Source organism: Heterodontus francisci, chromosome 21 (assembly GCF_036365525.1).
Source record: "Heterodontus francisci isolate sHetFra1 chromosome 21, sHetFra1.hap1, whole genome shotgun sequence".
Taxonomy (NCBI): Eukaryota; Metazoa; Chordata; class Chondrichthyes; order Heterodontiformes; family Heterodontidae; genus Heterodontus; species Heterodontus francisci.
Window position 1 is genome coordinate 9,343,318 of NC_090391.1, and position 9,209 is coordinate 9,352,526.

A 9,209-nucleotide genomic window follows, 5' to 3' on the forward strand; every position below is an offset into this window, starting at 1 on the left:
CAGGGCCAACAAGATAGCCACCCCATTAGAAATCGGGGTGACGTTACTCATGTAACCCCTACCCTGCCACTCCAGGAGCCAGGTGGCTTCATTTTAGGAGCCAAGTGGCTTCATCTCCCAGAACGCTGTGTGTTTCCTGCAGAAAGCTCACCGCACATCTTCCTTGCCTGAGGACTGAGAGGTGAGACCCCCTGCTGTCGTTAATGTTGAGGCTGGCTATGGTTATCTTCATGTCAAACGTACTTAATAACCATCGCCAACACCTCACTGTGAGGAGGGAGTGGAAGTGCACCTGGCCTTCTATTCGCCCAGCAACCCATTGAGGAACGCCTTCAATCGTCGCCTATCAACCAGTTTTACACCCTAATCCTTCCCTGCTCTCTTGAGGTTGGAACGGGCAGACTGGATGATCAACGCCAGTTGCGACCAATGATTGAGGGACAGTTGAACTTTATTACGGCAACCCCTGCATGCCGTGAGGAAATGCCAGAGTTGCGCTGTGGGGATGAGAGGAGACTCAATGGAGGCACGAGGGATTCCACCCACCTCACTGGCGATGGAATCAAGATCGTCCTCCGTGCCCCACCTCGTGTCTCCATCCTCCTCTGTCCCGTCACCACCAGCAGCTGACACACCCACCATACACTGTGGGGCGGATGTCCCGGCTGTGCCAGCTGGTCTAGCCTCCATCCGGAACCCACGCCCAGGATCGATGGCGGAGGAGTCCTCTCTGGGTTCCAGAATGGAGTGGAGCCTGTGGGTGCCAGCGGTTCAGGGCCCCCCTCCACCTCCATCCCCAGGCCAGAGAGTGGTCCAGTGGAGATGTAAGTGCCTGACTTCAGAAATCCTGCCAGAGCCGGGACCGGAGGTAGAGACAGGAGGCCATCTCCCGTCCCGTCAGCGCCCACAGGACCAACAGGCAGGGACTTACACAGATTGGCCTCTGAGATGGGTACATCCAGGGCAGGAGCGGCAGACTGTTGGGCGGGCGGCCCCTCACAGGTCTCGCCCTCACCCAGGACACCTGACCCATCGACCAAAGGAATGATTTCTCTCGTGGGTCCACAAATTCCCCTACCAAGTGCGTGTCCCCCACCTCAAGAGTTGACAAGTGTACAGAGGCATCTGCTCCACCTCCGGTTCGAGGGGTGGAGGGTTCCCGCCCAGGGCTCAAGGCCCCGATCATGCTGGTGGCAGGTGAGCCTGAGGAACCACGCTAAGAGATGGACCCCGTGGTTCAGGGCATTATTCAGAGGAGGAAGGTCACCTCCTCTTATTTCGGGAAGGGCGTGGAATCTCAAACACCTCCAATCATAAGAGGCCTTTGCCTCCGCCCCCACCTTTTCCCTGGTCACACTGGGCCTGAGTCCTGCCCTGGGGCAGGTGAATTCCCTGGAAGTGGGCCTTGGGCTGAGCTCAGGCTCGGGTTGTGCCACGGTGTCCAGGGGACGCACTGTCGATGTTTATTTTTCATCCGTGCCTTCCTTCCACTTGGACGGCCGCCACTGTCCCAGCCAGGGGCTGTGAAAACCATCCTTTGGAAATCCACATTGAAGTTGCCATCCGTGGCCTCCTCCCACGCCAGCTGCATAAATAACTGGTGATGCAAGGAGTACACATGCCGGAGGCTGTTCTCCCAAAGTCCAAGCGGCACTGGAATGAGCCCCGTCGTTACGTCCCCCAGGTGGTGCAAGTGGGGAAGGAGGAGCTTACCGAGAACGAAGGCCTGTGTATTCGACAGAATGACCCGTTGTGCAGAAGTCTCCAAGGCGTCCACTGGCAGAAAGGTTCCGCCCACTGTGAGCCCCTTGTTCACTGTGAGCCCCTTGTACACAGTCAGGGACACCGCCACTTGGCCTTCAGGAAAAGCAGCGCCTTCCTGTACATTTGAGAGACAGCAACAATGGGCGAAGGGCCGAAAACCTCGGCCATTGCCTTCACTCCTACCTCTATTGTTATATTGGGATGGAAATAGTTCTTGACCCCATGCTTCGATGTTATCAACACAAACGGTAATGGGGCAACAGGTGCAGCTGCAGCAGCATACGTGCGTGAAGGCCCCACCATCGGCGAAGAGGAGCTTGCCATGGGGGTCGAAGAGCCACGCCCAACCCCAAGAAACAAAGCAAACAACAGTGTTCTCTTCAACACAAGCAATATGATGGGGGCGGGGGCGTGGTTGGGGGGGCGGTGAGAATGGGAGTAGAGGCGGAAAGGGCTGAAAAGGACAAGGGGAGGAGAGGACAGGTGGCGGAGGGATGGAAGAGAGAGAAGGGCTGCGAGGATTAGATTAGATTAGAGATACAGCACTGAAACAGGCCCTTCGGCCCACCGAGTCTGAGCCGACCATCAACCACCCATTTTACACTAGTCCCATATTCCTACCACATCCCCACCTGTTCCTCTATTTCCCTACCACCTGCCTATACTAGTGACAATTTATAACGGCCAATTTACCTACCAACCTGCAAGCCTTTTGGCTTGTGGGAAGAAACCGGAGGACCCGGGGAGAACCCACGCAGACACAGGGAGAACTTGCAAACTCCACACAGACAGTACCCAGAATCGAACCCGGGTCCCTAAAGCTGTGAGGCTGCGATGCGAACCACTACGCCACTGATGGTTGCAGCACCTTTCTGTGGAGTCCACAGTTCAGTCTTCCAGTTAGGGGAGGGCTCTTCGCCCGGGTCGGTAACAGACGCCCAGTTCTCTCCTTTTCCTTCTGTTCAATACAGATTGACTTCATCTGGCCAGCTCCAGCCGTCCCGAGCCACACAGTTGGGGTGAGGAGGGAGCCCCTATTGTGCAAGGCGAAAGATAAGCACAAGAGCAAATACAGGGCTTCCTACAGAATTTGGCAGTCCCACCCCGGATCTTCCAGTGCCCCCACCCTCCCCCAACAGTCCAAACAAAGAACAAAGAATAGTACAGCACAGGAAAAGGCCATTCGGCCCTCCAAGCCTGCGCCGATCTTGATGCCTGCCTAAACTTAAAACCTTCTGCACTTCCGGGGCCCATATCCCTCTATTCCCATCCTATTCATGTATTTGTCAAGATGCCTCTTAAATGTCTCTATGGTGCATGCTTCCACCACCTCCCCTGGCAACAAGTTCCCGGCACTCACCACGCTCTGTGTAAAGAACTTGCCTCGCACATCCCCTCTAAACCTTGCCCCTCTCACCTTAAACCTATGTGCCCTAGTAACTGATCTTCCAGCCTGGGAAAAAGCTTCTGAGATCCACTCTGTCCATGCCGCTTATAACTTTGTAAACCTCGATCATGTCGCCCCTCCACCTCAGTCGTTCCAGTGAAAACAAACTGAGTTTTACTAACCTCTCCTCATATCTAATGCACTCCCGACCAGGCAACATCCTGGAAAACCTCTTCTGTACCCTCTCCAAACCCTCCACATCCTTTTGGTAGTGTGGCGACCAGAATGGGAAGCAATATTCTAATTGTGGCCTCGCTAAAGTTCCGTGAGCTGCAGCATGACTTGCCTATTATTATATTCTATGCCCCGACCGATGAAGGCAAGCATGCCATATGCCTTCTTGCCTACCTTATCCACCTGCGTTGCCACTTTCAGTGACCTCTGGACCTGTACGCCCAGAACTCTCTGCCTGTATATACTCCGAAAGCTTCTGCCATTTACTGTACACTTTCCACCTGCATTAGACCTTCCAAAATGCATAACCTCACATTTGTCCGAATTAAACTCCATCTGCCATTTCTCCGCCCAAATCTCCAACAAATCTATACCCTGCTGTATCCTCTGACAGTCCTCATCACTGTCCGCAACTCCACCAATCTTTGTGTCGTCCGCCAACTTACTAATCAGACCAGCTACATTTTCCTCCAAATCATTGATATATACTCCAAACAGCAAGGGTCCCAGCACTGATACCTGCGGAACACCACTAGTCACATCTCTCCATTCAGAAAAGCACCCTTCAACTGCTACCCTCTGTCTTCTATGACCGAGCCAGTTCTGTATCCATCTTGCCAGCTCCCTTCTGATCCCGTGTGACTTCACCTTTTGTACCAGTCTGCCATGACGGACCTTGTCAAAGGCTTTACTGAAGTCCATATAGATAACATGCACTGCCCTTCCTTCATCAATCATCTTTGTCACTTCCTCAAAAAACTCAATCAAATTCGTTGGACACGACCTCCCCTTCACAAAACCATGCTGTCTCTCGCGAATATGTCCATATGTTTCCAAATGGGAGTAAATCCTGTCCCGAGGAATCCTCTCTAATAATTTCCCTACCACTGACGTAAGGCTCACTGGCCTATAATTTCCTGGATTATCCTTGCTACCCTTCTTAAACAAAGGAACAACATTGGCTATTCTCCAGTCCTCTGGGACCTCACCTGTCGCCAAAGAGGATGCAAAGATTTCTGTCAAGGCCCCAGCAATTTCTTCCCTTGCCTCCCTCAGTATTCTGGGGTAGATCCCATCAGGCCCTGGGGACTTATCTACCTTAATGCTTTGCAAGACACCCAACACCTCCTCCTTTTTGATAATGAGATGACTGAGACTATCTACACTCCCTTCCCTAGACTCATCATCCACCAAGTCCTTCTCCTTGGCGAATACTGAGGCAAAGTACTCATTTAGTACCTCACCCATTTCCTCTGGCTCCACACATAGATTCCCTTCTCTGTCCTTGACTGGGCCAACCCTTTCCCTGGTTACCCTCTTGCCCTTTATATATGTATAAAAAACCTTGGGATTTTCCTTAATCCTGTTTGACAATGACTTCTCATAACACCTTTTAGCCCTCCTGACTCCTTGCTTAAGTTCCTTCCTACTGTCTTTATATTCCTCAAGGGATTCGTCTGTTATTAGTCTTCCAGCCCTTACGAATGCTTCCTTTTTCTTAAAGGTCACATTCACTCTGAATTTCTATGCATCAGGCTCTTTCAAGACGTTCATAGGTGAATGTGCAAAATCTCACAGTCATCAGCACCGCACAGCATTAAAGTGATATTTGATACTATATTGAGGCATGCCAATCTGTTCATGAAATTCCAGACACACGCTATGAGTCAGTTCGACAGAAGAGAGGATTTAGCAGCATCACTGCGTTCCCTATGTTCCAAGACATAATTGATTCCACACATATGGCCGTTGGAGCACCTACAGGCCTGTTCAGTGCATTTATGAATCGATAGGTGTCTCAATAAATAAATGTGCAACTTGTCTGTGACAACCAAAATAGTATATTGCAGGTGTGTGATTGTTATCCAGGAATCAGAACCAATGCCTTCATTCTGCAGAAATCACAGGTGCCAGCACAGTGCAACCACCCGCCCACCGAATTCCTGCCAGGATGCATACTTGGCGACAGGTGTTACTCGCTGAAGGCTTGGCTAATGTGATGGACCCACGGAATGAAGAAGAGGAACGGTACAATTCCAGCTGTATGACCTTCAGAGTCAAGGCTGAGCAGGCCATAGGTCTACTGAAGATGAGGTTTAGGTGTCTGGATCACACAGGTGGTGCTCTGCTGCAATCGTCTGCAAGGGTATCTCGCATTTCTCTTATCAGCAGACTGCTGGTGCTGCAGAGGGAGGAGGGTCTGGCGGATGAGGGCAATGTTCAGCATGAGGCATTCTCAGATGCGGAGGGTGAAAGTGTTGAGGAGGAGGAACAGGCGCAGCTACCTGAATTGTGGTGGAGATGGAGTTGGAGACTTTCAGGAGTTGAGTGCAAGGAAGGCTCGGGGGGCTGTAATACTCAGGTCTTTCTCCTTATCGGGGACTCATGACACATCGACTGACATGTCAATCTGAATTCAGAAATTCAAATCAGCTGAAAACGCTAAGGCATTCACCTGAAATGCTAATCTCAGCTTCAAAGGTTCACCTCTCCCTCAAACACAAACACGGTCCAATAGGTCACCTCCCCCAAGTCTCCATGGCATGCAGCTGAAATATTATCATTGACTTGAGGCCGATAAAAAGCCAAATGATTTTTTTTTTGTGTGTGTGGTCGAACAACAAATAAATTATTCTAAAGCGCATCAGTGACCCGAAAACAGTTAATGTAATCTCTTGAAACATTTGGGAGTTCTCACGCATGTCGACGACCCCTTGCCGTCAGCCCTGGTCGAGGCAAGTGATTGATCAGGGTGCTCCGTGGTCTGGGATGAACTTGACGGACATCTTTTGACTGTCCGAGGCTTTGAGGGCCCCGGAATGTTGAGGCGACCCCGAGCAGTGTCACGAGCACCCTCCATCGCCCTAGGATACTGAAGTGTTACTGTCACTGGCAGCGGGGGCAAGGAGACGCTGTACACATCAGGAGTGCCCTGCGAGGAGACCCCAGTTGCATGCCGCTGCTGACTCTGTGCCCTCACGAGACTCAATTGGGTCACTTCGCTGTCCTCAGAGGGATGAGTAGCTTCCAGATGTCGCAAGAGCCTCATTGACAGTTCGCTCAGGCACTGCTGCATAGCGCTGACTGACTCTATGCGGGTTTTCAGGGTCTGCTAGATCGAGCTCCCTAGTGCAGCCACCAATCTGTCAATGGAGGAATCCAGTTGTGCAGATGACATTTACTGTGCGGTACCCATGGCCTGGAGGAGATCTCGAAAGTCCGAGCCACAACATACATCATCTCTGTTAACTACTCCAGATTTTGACACACATCACACTGCAACTGAAGAATCCCCCACCAAATGGATGTCCTCAGAGGCTCAGCACAGCCCTGGCCTCCAAAGATCCTCCGAGCGTCCAAGGCTTCGGCCGATACTGCCTCTGGCATCTGGTGTGGCAGTTGTTGTGGTGATGGCACCAGGTAGCAACCACGAATCCAAGGAAACAACTAGCCCAACCGAGGTGACTGGCTGTGAGCGCGTGATTAGTGAGGGGGAAGGATGCGAATCTGCACCCTCTGAGGACCCTCCTGTTCCTCAGTTGTGGACGAATATGCCCCAGCGACATCACCTGGCCACCGCTGTGTTGCACCTGCAGGTGAAAACAGAATCATCAGTTGTGATCAGTACTCCAGAATGAAGGATATGTCATAGACTGCAGTGTGGACACATGTGAGACTTTGAACTCGCGAGCAACCTTTATTGCTTGAGCCAGCCCCCTGCTCGAACTCTTGGGAATTCGCCCTCCCGACTAGGTGCTCCTACCGCACCATTTGCAACTGAGCATCCTCCTGCCTCCCCAGAAAGCAGCAATGCCTCCTCCTACACACTTTTAAGAACTTCCATATTGGTGATGTCCAAGGGCATTTCTTGGGCATTCTGTGCCTTCTTCTCCTGTGGAAACGCATGGCAATCTGTTCAGTTTTGTGACTTGAAGGAGCACCTGTAATTCCCTTTTACTGCATGCTACCTCTCGGAACGGTGTCATAGAGGTATACGATTGGCACACTTCTGGACCATTGTGCATCTCAGATGTCCCCAGCACACGATCCACGTCAGGGCTGCTGCCATTCACTCGAGATAGATGACTTTGACTTTGCAGCATCAACAACTGGAAACTCTACCATATAGGTTCAAAGCAACGATGACTGTCACATGCCCTTTACCCTGGCAGAGTGTTTTGTTTAGTTTAGAGATACAGCACTGAAACTGGCCCTTCGGCACACACAGTCTGGAGAATGTATTGACCCGCTTGTGGCACGATAGTCACGTCCACCTCACCACCACGTGGCTGCTGACCTACTTCACAACGTTCTATCATGCCTTCTTGGTGACCTGGGGAGGCCTCCTCCTTCTGTATGTTGGGTAGAGGACCTCCCGCCTTGCCTCAGCTGCCTGGAAGGAGACATGCAGTGAGTCTGCTGTGAACCATGGCTTCATGCGATTGCCTCTATAAGTCATTGCAGCAAGCAAGTTCTGGTCCTCCAAGAACTCTGTTAGATTTATTGATATTGATTGGGTCGCCCCTTTAATTGCAATGACAGTCCTTTCCCCCTTAGCCAGCTATATGCCGTGTGTTGAGCTCTAGCTCCTCCCACCATCCTCTGTGATGAAAACAGCCCTTTCAGAGTTAGTGAAGATGCTGAAAGCCCTTTTAAATGGCTTTCAGCACCTTCGTTAGGCTCTAGCACCGCCCTCACCGATGCTCACCTTCCCATCCGAGCACATCTTTTTCAAGCAGTAATCCACTGCCGAAGTTCTCATTGATCAGTTAGCGCTCTATCGGTACGGCGGCTGAGCGCAGTGCAGGAGCGTCGTTGGTACAGGTTTCTGTCTGTTGGACCGTGAACCCGGCGGGACAGGTAGAATTCCTGCCGATGATTTATTGTATTGCTGTCCTTCCCTTTGAGGCGTTGGAAAGATGGAAGCCATTGTCATCCGGGCTGATCCAAACTCCTTTCCGTATCCACTGACTACATCCCCCTGTCTGTCCAATACCTGCGGTAGAAGCAGGCTATTCATAACTTCCACAATCACTTTGTCCCTGAGTCGAGTTCCAATACCAAATCTTCTGCATTACAAATCTTACCCAAAACCTTGATCTCTATCTGCCTCAATGCATTGGTTGCATACATCCTCTTCAGCGTCTTTGTCAAATCTGGACTTGAGTATTCGGTGTTAACCTGCCTGGAGATCAAAGTGGAAGACACAAAAAAGACTTCTTTCTGGAAATGAGATTTGTATCTGTTGAAAAGAAACCCTCTAATAGAAACGTGGCGGATTCCTGTTACCTCCTGTCTTTAAATAATTCCCGCAGCCAGTGTGGTTCTTGCTGCCTCCTGTGTTTTGGGAAATCCTGGAACCTAAAGAAAGCTTGTCCTGTTATACTGTCACTGTGAGTGCTAAACAGACCTGTTACTACACCCCTGCTGAACGACCTATGCGACACCTACTACAGTCGAATCGCCTTGAACGCCTTCCCATCACAGGTGGAGAGACTTTGGGTGGCACTCGAGTATTAGCCTCTGGGATACATTAACCAAATGAAAATTTTCGAACCAGAACGTGGCAAACTGATCCCCCACCCCTATGAAACAGCTATAAACCCAAAAACGATTTTACCTAATCAATCCTTTTGAATGTGTGTTTGTTTGTGTGTATGTGTGCAAGAGGGCTCGGGAAAAACAGAAATAAGGAGCTTTTCATATATAGGTTTATCTCATTAGTAGTTAAGACATTTTATTTCGAATAAATAGTTAATGTTGTTTTTGTTTAAATAAGCCTTTTGCGGGTTTTTTTTGGGGGGACAAATAGGCTAACTAATTG